The 10,000-nt window shown below is 39.8% G+C and overlaps 1 long non-coding RNA gene across 1 annotated transcript in view; it reads right to left on the bottom strand.

Moving 5' to 3' along the window:
* Positions 1-7,615, bottom strand: part of LOC138050770 (uncharacterized) — a 10,816-nt gene extending 3,201 nt beyond the window's left edge. The window contains exons 1-2 of the long non-coding RNA XR_011132698.1: positions 7,469-7,615; positions 4,945-4,981 (exon numbers count right to left, since the gene is read on the bottom strand). This is a non-coding gene — a long non-coding RNA (uncharacterized lncRNA). The remainder of the gene's footprint in view (positions 1-4,944; positions 4,982-7,468) is intronic.
* Positions 7,616-10,000: the final 2,385 nt, after the last annotated feature.

Below are 10,000 nucleotides of genomic sequence, written 5' to 3'. Positions count from 1 at the left end.
CCATTCGCCTTACATGACTTTCGACGCCATTGCCGGTTAAGTTAATCGTTCTACTGTGTCCACCAGAGAAATCTACGCATTTCCCACTACCCTCTCGTTCCTAGGAAAATACGCGTAGAAGGCTCTATGCACAAAGAAACCACTTAGCAGGGGAGTGACAGGCAAGACTTTTACCGACACGGAAAAAAATTAAAAAAAAAAAGACAGATTCCGACTGGGTTTGCCATAGTGGCAACCCAGTAAAAAAGAAATGGTAAGGGAACTTGAAAATGATCAACATGTCAGCCTTGAAGCCAATGTTTCTTGACTCCCGTTTATTTTCTTGAATCTTTCTGGGTTTAGTACCGTAAAGACTTGTGTATAAAACGCACCTTTTTGCTTAAGTTTTGGGCCAAAAACGCGGGTGCGGCTTATCCATGAGGCCATTGCTTTCAGAGGGAGTAAACTGGCTTGTGGGGGTCACAAATGGAACCGAAAACCTTTAGTAACTAAAGATGAAACATATTGAAACCTGTTGTTGATCACTGCTTTCGGTGGTTAGAAATGGTGGCTCCCAAAGGAGCCGTTTTCTTGCATCTTCAGGTTCTAAACCCGGATCTTGCTCGCAAGTAGTTCTTCCAAGCATTTCATTTGCACTTTGTTTGAGCTGTTAAAATCCAACTGGCATGGAATCTCCATTCCTCCACACAGCTGCTTACAATGTCGTTTACGACCGATCACTTCAACACTGATTTCTCCACTACGTGCAAGAAAATACCACACTGTTCGGGAGAACTTCCCGGTTAGAATTGGTTGCTCCCAAAGGAGCAGTTTGCTTGCATCTTCAGGTTAAACCCGAATCTTGCTCGCAAGTAGTTCTCTCAAGCGTTTCATTTGCACTTTGTTTGAGCAGTTAAAATCTAACTGGCGCGTCACAAATTCTTGCCGATTTTGGGGCTCATTTGTTGAAATTCAAGCACGCTTCCAACAGACCTACACAGGCCGCTTCCGCTTCTTAATTTTTCATACAGATATAATTTTTTGAAAGAAAAGTGGAGCGACAAATTGCATGAATAAATTACAAGAGAAGAAAGATGCTATCAGCAAAATCAGTGGACACGGACTAGCCGATATAATGTACATGTGTACCAATCAGCAAAATTAAAGTAGTGTTGCCGAACGTCTACTTGCACCCGATGACTAAAAGATTTCGACATATGTGAAAACTAAGTTGCGATTTTTTAATGTTTTGTTTAATTCAGAAGAATTACTCGACAAAGGGAAACGACTTTGTGGCTCGTTTCAGCAGACGCTCGTGGAAGAGGGACGCATGACGAAGCTTTCAGAGTTTTTGCGCGGGAGGGTACTATTAAATTGGTCGGCACGGGTTTCGAGTCCGCTATTTCCCTCGCAGAAGTGCGATACTCAAGCCCCTAGGTAGTTCATGCACCCCTTAATATTAGGGAATTTAAGCACGCGACGTTTTTGAGCCGCGGACGGCAACCGGAAATGAACATTTCGCACGCCAGGACAGTAGTGTCTCTCAGATTTTTAGCCTAATCATCTCTCATGGAGGAATGATACTTGAGCAAAATAAAGTGGTAGTGACAAGACAAGTTAAAAGGGAAAACACCTCACTTCCGGTTGACGTCCGCAGCTCAAAAACGTCGGGTGCTTAAATTCCCTAATATATTGAAGAAATACCCTAACCAACAGTTCACAGTGGTGGAAACACTCGTAGTGAAAATTATCCAAGCAGCTAAAAAGTCCATGTTAAATCGTGGCAGATAAACTGCAACAATTTTGTTATAAAGTTCGCGGCAATGCATATGTTTTCAAACTGTCCCAAACGCGGAAAAAAACCGTATGACCCGGGTGAAAGTCAGTTCCGTTTATCGATGTGCGATTGGTCTGCGACATGATCGCCGATAGGTCTGCGCCATGTCGCAGATATATAGAATATTTGTCCTTGGCGTCTGCGGCGATCTGCGGCACACGGTCTGGATGATCGGGAAAGTTGAATCTAGTTCTACTTTCCCGACCACTACGACGCTTCCGACTAACACAATTTTTATTGGAAACGTGTTTCTGAGATGATCTGTGTCCTATCGTCGACACACTATTGTTCGCCTTTCAAAACGTCCAATCAGACTTAAAGTAAGTGCTCGCCTTTTTCTTCTTGCTTTGCAGAGGATTAGTGGTGCGCTTGTCTGCGATCGTTTCAGATTTAAATGGAAACATTTGCCTACGGTGTTTACGATCATCAGAGGCCCTTTGGCTCACACGTTTATACGACTAAATAGATATTTTTCTGCGGTTATAAACCTGGCTACCAGCCTATTAATCATTTCTCAGGAAGAAAAAATTCCTGTCATCTTTAGAAAAAATCAACATCGATTTAACATCGTCTCAACACGTTTCAACACGGTGGAAAGGGGGTGGCAAACGCTTTCAAATCGACAAACATTGGCTTCTAGGCTGGCATGTTGATCATTTTCAAGTTCCCTCACAACCTATTTTCACCACAAGTTTAAGCGTGCACTCTGAGTATCTGACAGCTTTGTAATACAAAATTTCAAGTTAATCCCTGTCCGGCGGTATTTGTATCTGGAAGGATGACCTAAAAAATATACCACTTTGTTACAGAAGCATAGGACCGAAAATTCTATTTTAACGCTCAAAAATACGAACTAAGCAAGGTACAGATTTTGTTAGCATGCTTTATGCAAAATAAATATTGATGCAAAAGTAACTAAATATTGATTCACAGATTTTAGGAAGAGTAGAAGGAAGTTTAAAGGATGGTCGATCGAGAATAAAATATTTTGCCATCAGCAACAAAATTTACGACATGAAAACAACCGAACCGCGAATATAAAAAGTTACCATCAGCGAAAAACATTTTGCGAGATTTTTGCTACGTTAAATTCTGTTGTTGTACTTTTGGCTGCACAAGTAAATCGCAAAATCGAAAGTGACATCGAATTCAGCAGGCGCCGTGATCAAGTTACCGCGGCGTCTTTACTCGCGAAACAGTGAAACATCTGTGTCAAATGATGGCAAGATACCGGGTTTTTGTTTTTGGTAGTTTTCTTTTTCTTTCAAGTATTGTAAAGTTTGACAAGAAATGTGCGAATTCAACACAAAGATCACAACCGCCCAACGCTTGAGGTTGACCATTGTTTCTGCAAAGCCAAAAAGTTATTCTCCAAGACGAGTTTATTTATCACCAGGTAACTCCATCCTTTTGGAAATAGCAGCTACTTTATTATTCATCAGCGTCACAATTTGTTGCTGATTTTGGGGCTCATTTTGTTGAAACTCAAGCACGCTTCCAACAGACCCGTTTATTTTCCTGACTTATGCCCGCGAAGCTTACAGAGCACTACCACAAAAATCCTACCGTATCACATTTCAACCGACATATGCAAATTTGTTAAGCTCGAAAATTACATGCATGATATTAAAATTCACAAAGGCTGGAAATCTCACAAAAACCTTTTCCAGCGAAAAATTAAGTAAAACAAACAACATGTTTGCTATTAGAGGCAAAGAGCCCTTCCTATTTCAATTGCGTGCATACAAACAAGACACACAATCCGTGTCCCAAAGCATATGCAATTAAATAAATTTCTGACAGTTCACATGAAACCCTTTTCGAAAGAACCTTGACCGTAAATAATGAAGAACAAAAGAGACAACAAGCTTTCATTCAAATAATTCTTCACAGTCACATTTCCAATTTAATTTTTTACCTTTGCAGAGTTGAGTACAAAATAGATGTAAATTGCCAAACAACTTAGATGCGACTTTAGTAAACACTGTGATGCATTCAAGGCGTTAGATTCCTTCATGTTTGTTAAATCCATAAAAAAATTTGCCATTTGATTTCAGTGTTGTATATAATACCAAGTTAGTAAAATGTTAGAAACAAACCTCACTTAATATCCAACGGCGAAAAATGAAATTGTTGTCGAAGACCATTACTCGTCGCTTAAAGATTCCAGATATTTATGTTTCACTGCCTGGCTTGTTCATCCAATTGAAGTTCCATTCTTGAGCTCCATGAGGGTATATTTTGTTTAAAGATCCACTACAGTGTTACAATGACTTTCGACGCCATTGAAGGTTAACAAGAATTAGTGAAATCTCCAATTGTTACCGGAAGTCGACTGTGCAGAGTTGAGTACAAATTAAATGTTCTCCTGTTTGCACCAGAGAAATCTAGGCATTACCCTAGCCCCCTCAAACCTAACAAAATACGCAAAGAAGACTCTATGCACAAAGACACCACTTAGCAGGGGAGTGACAGGCAAGACTTTTACCGACACGGTAAAAAATAAAAATAAAAATGAAAAATAAAGAAAATAAGATAATAAAAAAACAGAGAAATATTCCCCATTTTCCGGCTGGGATTGCCATACTGGCAACCCAGTAAAAATTGAACGTAGCAAAAATTTCCCAAAATGTTTTTCGCTGATGGTAACTTGTTATATTCGCGGCACAAAATTTATGATGTTTTCTTCTCGCAAATTTTGTTGCTGATGGCAAATTGCTTTATTCTCGATCAACACTTCCTCAAAACTACCCTCTTCTCTTCTCAAAAACTGTATGTCAATATTTATTTACTTCAATATTTGTTTTGCATAAAGCAGGCTAACAAAATCTGTGCCTTGCTTAGTTCGTATTTTTGAGTGTTAAAATAGAATTTTCGGGCGTATGTTCCAGACAGCAAGTCGAATACTTTGAGGTCTCCTATCCAAATACTAACCCCGCTGGACAGGGCCTAACTGCAGCGAACGTTTATCTTGGAAAGCTGTCAGACGGTCAGAGCACACGCTTAAACTTTTGGCAAAAGAAAGTTTTAAGGGAACTTGAAAATGATCAACATGTCAGCCGTGAAGCCAGTGTTGCTCGATTTCGTTTTATTTTCGTCAATCTTTCTGGGATCAGTACTTTACTTACCACATGTTTTCTCAGAAGGTATTTAGCAGACATCTATCTGAAAAAACAAAATGCAGCTCAGTTGACAGTTCTGGGAAAAAAAACTGTGTCAAGTTACTGCACTACCACACGCAAGCAATGCGTGCCTATTTTTTTAAATATCCCGTATCTTGTCAGTTTCCTCCCCCCCCTCCCCTTCCAAATATCCCGTATCTCTATAATTTTTTGTACCTAAATAATCTGTATCCTGTTTGCATTTTCTGTTTTTACAACAAACAACTTCTAGTTAAATTACAGATTCATCTTTCTGGTAATCTCTCGCCATTTCCCGAAGTTTAGTTGTAATTCACTGTAACTGCACAATTTGTGTTAACTGTTTGTGCATCCCACGGATACGCCCTTATATGCGTCTTGTTATATACTCAACAAAAGCCATAATTCATTATTGCACTCTATAACTTATTTTTGCATTCGTCATTGACCTATCGGAAACGCGATATCCTGTTGAGTTTATAATGACAAAAGTAAGCATTATTATTATTAATGATCTTTATTATTATTATTATTATTATTATTATTATTATTATTATTAATGATATATTAAAAAGTACACCCTGTAGGACAAACTAGGGCATATGTATTATTTTCGGGGGCCTGAAAGAGATTTATTTATTCACAAAAATATGCTTAGATCGTTCTAATGACAACTTCTCTCATATTTTGCAGTCAAGTTCGAGTTACAATCATTTGGTCCGAGTATTGTGAGGGTGAAGAGCATTAAGACAAAAAAATTCTTGGCAATGAGCTCTGAAGGATTGCTACATACAAGGGTTAGTGAGTTTGTCAGAAATTGCTTTGTATGCCTTTTTGCGTTGTTCGCAGCGTCTTTTACTGTAAGGTGCTGTTTACATAAGATCTTAGCCAAAGGAAAGTCCCTACTGAGCAGATACATCAGCTAAGAGTCATACGTTTCCTGCAACCAATTCACATGCCACCGGTTGCATCTGCCCCATTCGATGGGATCTTTGTTGGAAAAGGACCTTTCCAGAACTGTCTCGATCTGCGGTGTAATGCGGTATTATCTATTTTAGGATGGCTACTTCTGGTTTTTTGCGGGAAAAAAGGGAACGGTATTGTGTTCCTTGCACGATCCATAATTTTGCATTAAGCACGACCAATCCCTTGTGCGGTCAGAGGCTTTGTGGTAATCAGGCCCAATCTGATTGGCCATAATTTGGCGGGAACCTTATTCTAAATTTAGGGCGCTTTCCTTTTCTTAGAAATTGCGCCAGACAATGGAACAATTTGAAGGAACACTTGCGTGATAATCCTTCGCATTCTTATGGAGGACTGTATATTATCCACGGAGTATGTTAATTTAAATGTGTTGGGAGTTTGTCCTTCCAAATGCTCGGCCGGTCAGTTCTGTCAAATGGATCGACATTTCTGGGTTATGGACTTTTGACCTTTCTAGCTGTGAGATAAGAAGATCCTGGATCCATAGAGTCCTCAAGAAGAACAAAGATACTATAGTGCGAAAAGACAGAAAACAAAAATAGCGTTACTTGCGTGGGCCTTTCTTTGGAACGACAAAGTGTGACCACTCATGGTGGACCAGATGACCATAACGCCTCTGATTGGTCTGCAAGCAAGTATCAACACGAGGGATTGCTCGAGGGATGGATCGTGCAAGGAATTCAATATGGCCCCTTTATGCTTTATGCTTCATGCTCCATAGAGTCTGACTGATATTGTTGGCAAGGCATTGCTCTGGGCGTGCTCCGTTTGCTGGGACACAAATAATACCACATTTGTTTGGGATATTTTAGCCAAGCCCTGATGGGCTAGGCCGTTTATTGAAAATCAGCATGGTAACCTAGGAAATACCCAAATATAGAAGACATGATCCCAGCAAAGGTGAGGGGACACACACCATCCACAAGAAAGTAAAAATAGGGAGGGTGGGGAGGGAAAATTGATTTGAGTCACTGTGTTGAATCAGCCTCTGCCTAGCTTGCACAAATGGTGAATGATCTCCAGAAAATCCCGGATGACAGAAATGCCCATTTATTTCCTCTGGGCAATAAATTTCCTTTTTTCCCTCAAAAATCTATCTACAGCTGTCCTAAAAATAGATAATACGAAAAAAGGATGAGCCGCATTCCATTACAGATCTAGAGTTCTAGGTTTTGGACTTCCGTCAATGACTTAAAGCTTAACAGTTAGACGTCACAGTTCGCGGCTTTCAATATAGCGGCTAGTCACCATGCCTAAGCACTAGGCAAGAAACCCGATTTTCATCTTCGTCACAGTTCTAATCCCGCATCATCATCATTCTATCCTTGTCTGTCAGCGTTAGTAAATTCTTCTGTCCTGATCTTTTTTTTTCAGATGGATGAATCGAGGGACTGTTTGTTTTATCAAAACCACGAAGAGAACCTGTTTGTGTCATTTGCGTCTTTCAAGTACTACATGAAAGAACATTATGATATGTTCTTAGGAATAAAACGAAATGGCGAAGTAAAACTACCCTCTTCCACCTTACCTGGGCAAGATCCTGTTCAATTTATGGTGCTAAATGTTGACAGGCAAAGATCAGCGCCAAAAGGCGAATATGCCGGTTAGCTTCATGTAGTGATTGATCGTGGAAGACAGTAACTGGAAAAAAAAATCATTTTGCCCTGTTAGAGAGTGCCGGTCCGCTGTTGAAATTCGGCAGGTTTAAAACACAGGTCATTTTTTACAGGTCATTGTTTTACCCGTAGTAAACAACCCAAAACTTTTCAATTGGTTAACCTTGGGCCGGAACATCGTTTTAGGCAAAATGAGCCCAAAGCTTAGCATTAGCAAAGGTTTTATAACGACAGACCTGACGTGAAAAGTGACCTGTATTTTAAACCTGTCGGTCACGGAAATTGTTATAAGTACTAAAGTTGCAGCTGTCGCCTTTTAGCCTCAGTAATATATATTTATTATACATTGGTGTCACAAGCTCGATTTTGATTGGCTATAAGCACGCAGCTAATTCTTTCTTGCTCTGTTTCTCTTACGTCATACCTACAGACAATAGATTTTATATATGTAGAATTGACGTCATACCTACAGACAATAGTTTTATGCATGCAGAAGTGACGTCACCTAACACACTAACCAGCAGCTCGATCAGTTTTGTCATGGCGGAGCTCAGCTCAGGAATATGCATAATAAAACAATTATTGAATTCGGTTTTCGCATGTTAGCGATTATTATCAAGGCCTCAGTTTGTGTTATCCGCCTCAGCCTTCGGCTTCAGCAGATAACACAAACTTTGGCCTTGATCAATTTTTTGTCAGTCAAGCAAATTTTAAATTTATCAGGGAATTTAACTGTTATATTTGTTCAATGTATTGGCTAAAAGTCATTTGGAAAGATAATAAAGGAGTTTATAAGTAACGACGAGGGCTAAGGCAACAACAATGCCGCAAAACAATAACATCCGATTGGTTTAAAGAGGAAAAATAATCGTTCTGCTCGTGCTGCACGTATTTCAGTTAGCAAATATTTTTGCGGTACTCTCTATAACAACGACTGACGTCAAATCCTGACCAAATTTGGGGTTTGACGACAACGCGAGCATACAGATGTGACCCTTTCATTCAGATTTTTACTCTGAAACCGCTCGTACAACTGATTTATTTTTAGGATACTTCGTCCACATTGTACGACGTAAGCGAGAGATGGAATAACGGCGAAAGACTTACGACATTGGGGCAAAATTATATTCTGAGGTGATGTTGTCGTCGAAGTCGCCGTCGTAGATCACCATCCCTAATGTTATCTTTCACGGCAGACATTAACGTTTAGCTTGAGATTAAAGGAATCATGATAACAGGGCTGAATCCTGCTTTCCTCCCATTTATTGAGTCATTTGGCTTTAGTTCCAGGCGATCAGTTCGTATCTTGCGTTTACCTTTGTCCTCACTTAATATGTTTCTTTCGTCAAAGAGATATGTTCGCCGGAGCAAGCCTGCGAACAGTTACTGGATGGCAAGCTTTGCCATCCAGAACACAAGCAGTTCTTTTACATTTTTCAGACTTTCAAACCGCTCTAAAATCATGCACTTTAAAGTCAGTGGCCTGAAAATTGATAGTTTTACTAATTTCGTCACTCTCTTAATTTCCATTTCTGGCATCTACTTTGTACCACGACCATTTTCTTATGATTCACAAGGTCACGTGACGGTCATGCAAAAGGCCTATACTCCCCAAATCCATCATAACTGTCAATTTAAAAAAAATCATGTGAAGGGAAAATAGAGCGTTTTCACTCACGTGACCAGCAGCCATATTGGGTTCCTGAAACAAAAGGAAGTATTTGCATAAAACTATCTTGCATAAAAATAGAGTTCAATTCCCGGAGGATTCATTTGGTACACCATCATGGCCGCCATTTCTTTGTTTTGGAACACCAACATGACCGCTGTGACGTCATGTGAAAGCGCTCTCTGACAATGGCCTGCACCTACAACGTAGTTAACGTCAGGAGCGCCTGACAAAGACCGTGCAACTTGATTGTATTTGTAGAACGGCGTTTTTTCAGACCGAGCTATTTTTAGATTACTTTTCGCGCGAAACCAGTCAGACCTTTCCAGCTTATCACAAGTCTTACATGAGAAATTACGACCCATTTCCTATTTCCCCCCATCCCATAATGAAATACGTTTCGAGGGCTTCAATACATAACAGCAGTACAAGTTATTTACTATTGGGACTGTATCATGGTTCAGTGAATTGTATATCCATTGTTTTAATGCAAATAACCCCCTAAAATGAACTGTATAAATAGGGAATGGAATTGAGTGAGAATGGTCCCTCGTAGTAGCCAATTCTTATTTTAAAACTGGTCTAAAAATAGCTTGATCTGTGAAAATGCGGTTATTTTGCCGATAAAATCGGTTCTCAGGTTGAATCCGTTTTGGTAATGTTGAGGCTGAATGGATAAGTGCATGAACACAGAACTGATAAGATGATCTGAAACGTGAAGAAGATGTGTTGAGATGCGTAAGAGAGCTTGAGGGAAGGTATAGCTGTTCTACAT

The sequence above is a fragment of the Montipora capricornis genome, chromosome 6 (assembly GCF_036669925.1).
Source record: "Montipora capricornis isolate CH-2021 chromosome 6, ASM3666992v2, whole genome shotgun sequence".
NCBI classification, from domain to species: Eukaryota; Metazoa; Cnidaria; class Anthozoa; order Scleractinia; family Acroporidae; genus Montipora; species Montipora capricornis.
Note: the sequence above shows the minus strand (reverse complement) of the source record. Positions and strands in the feature narration are given on the sequence as shown.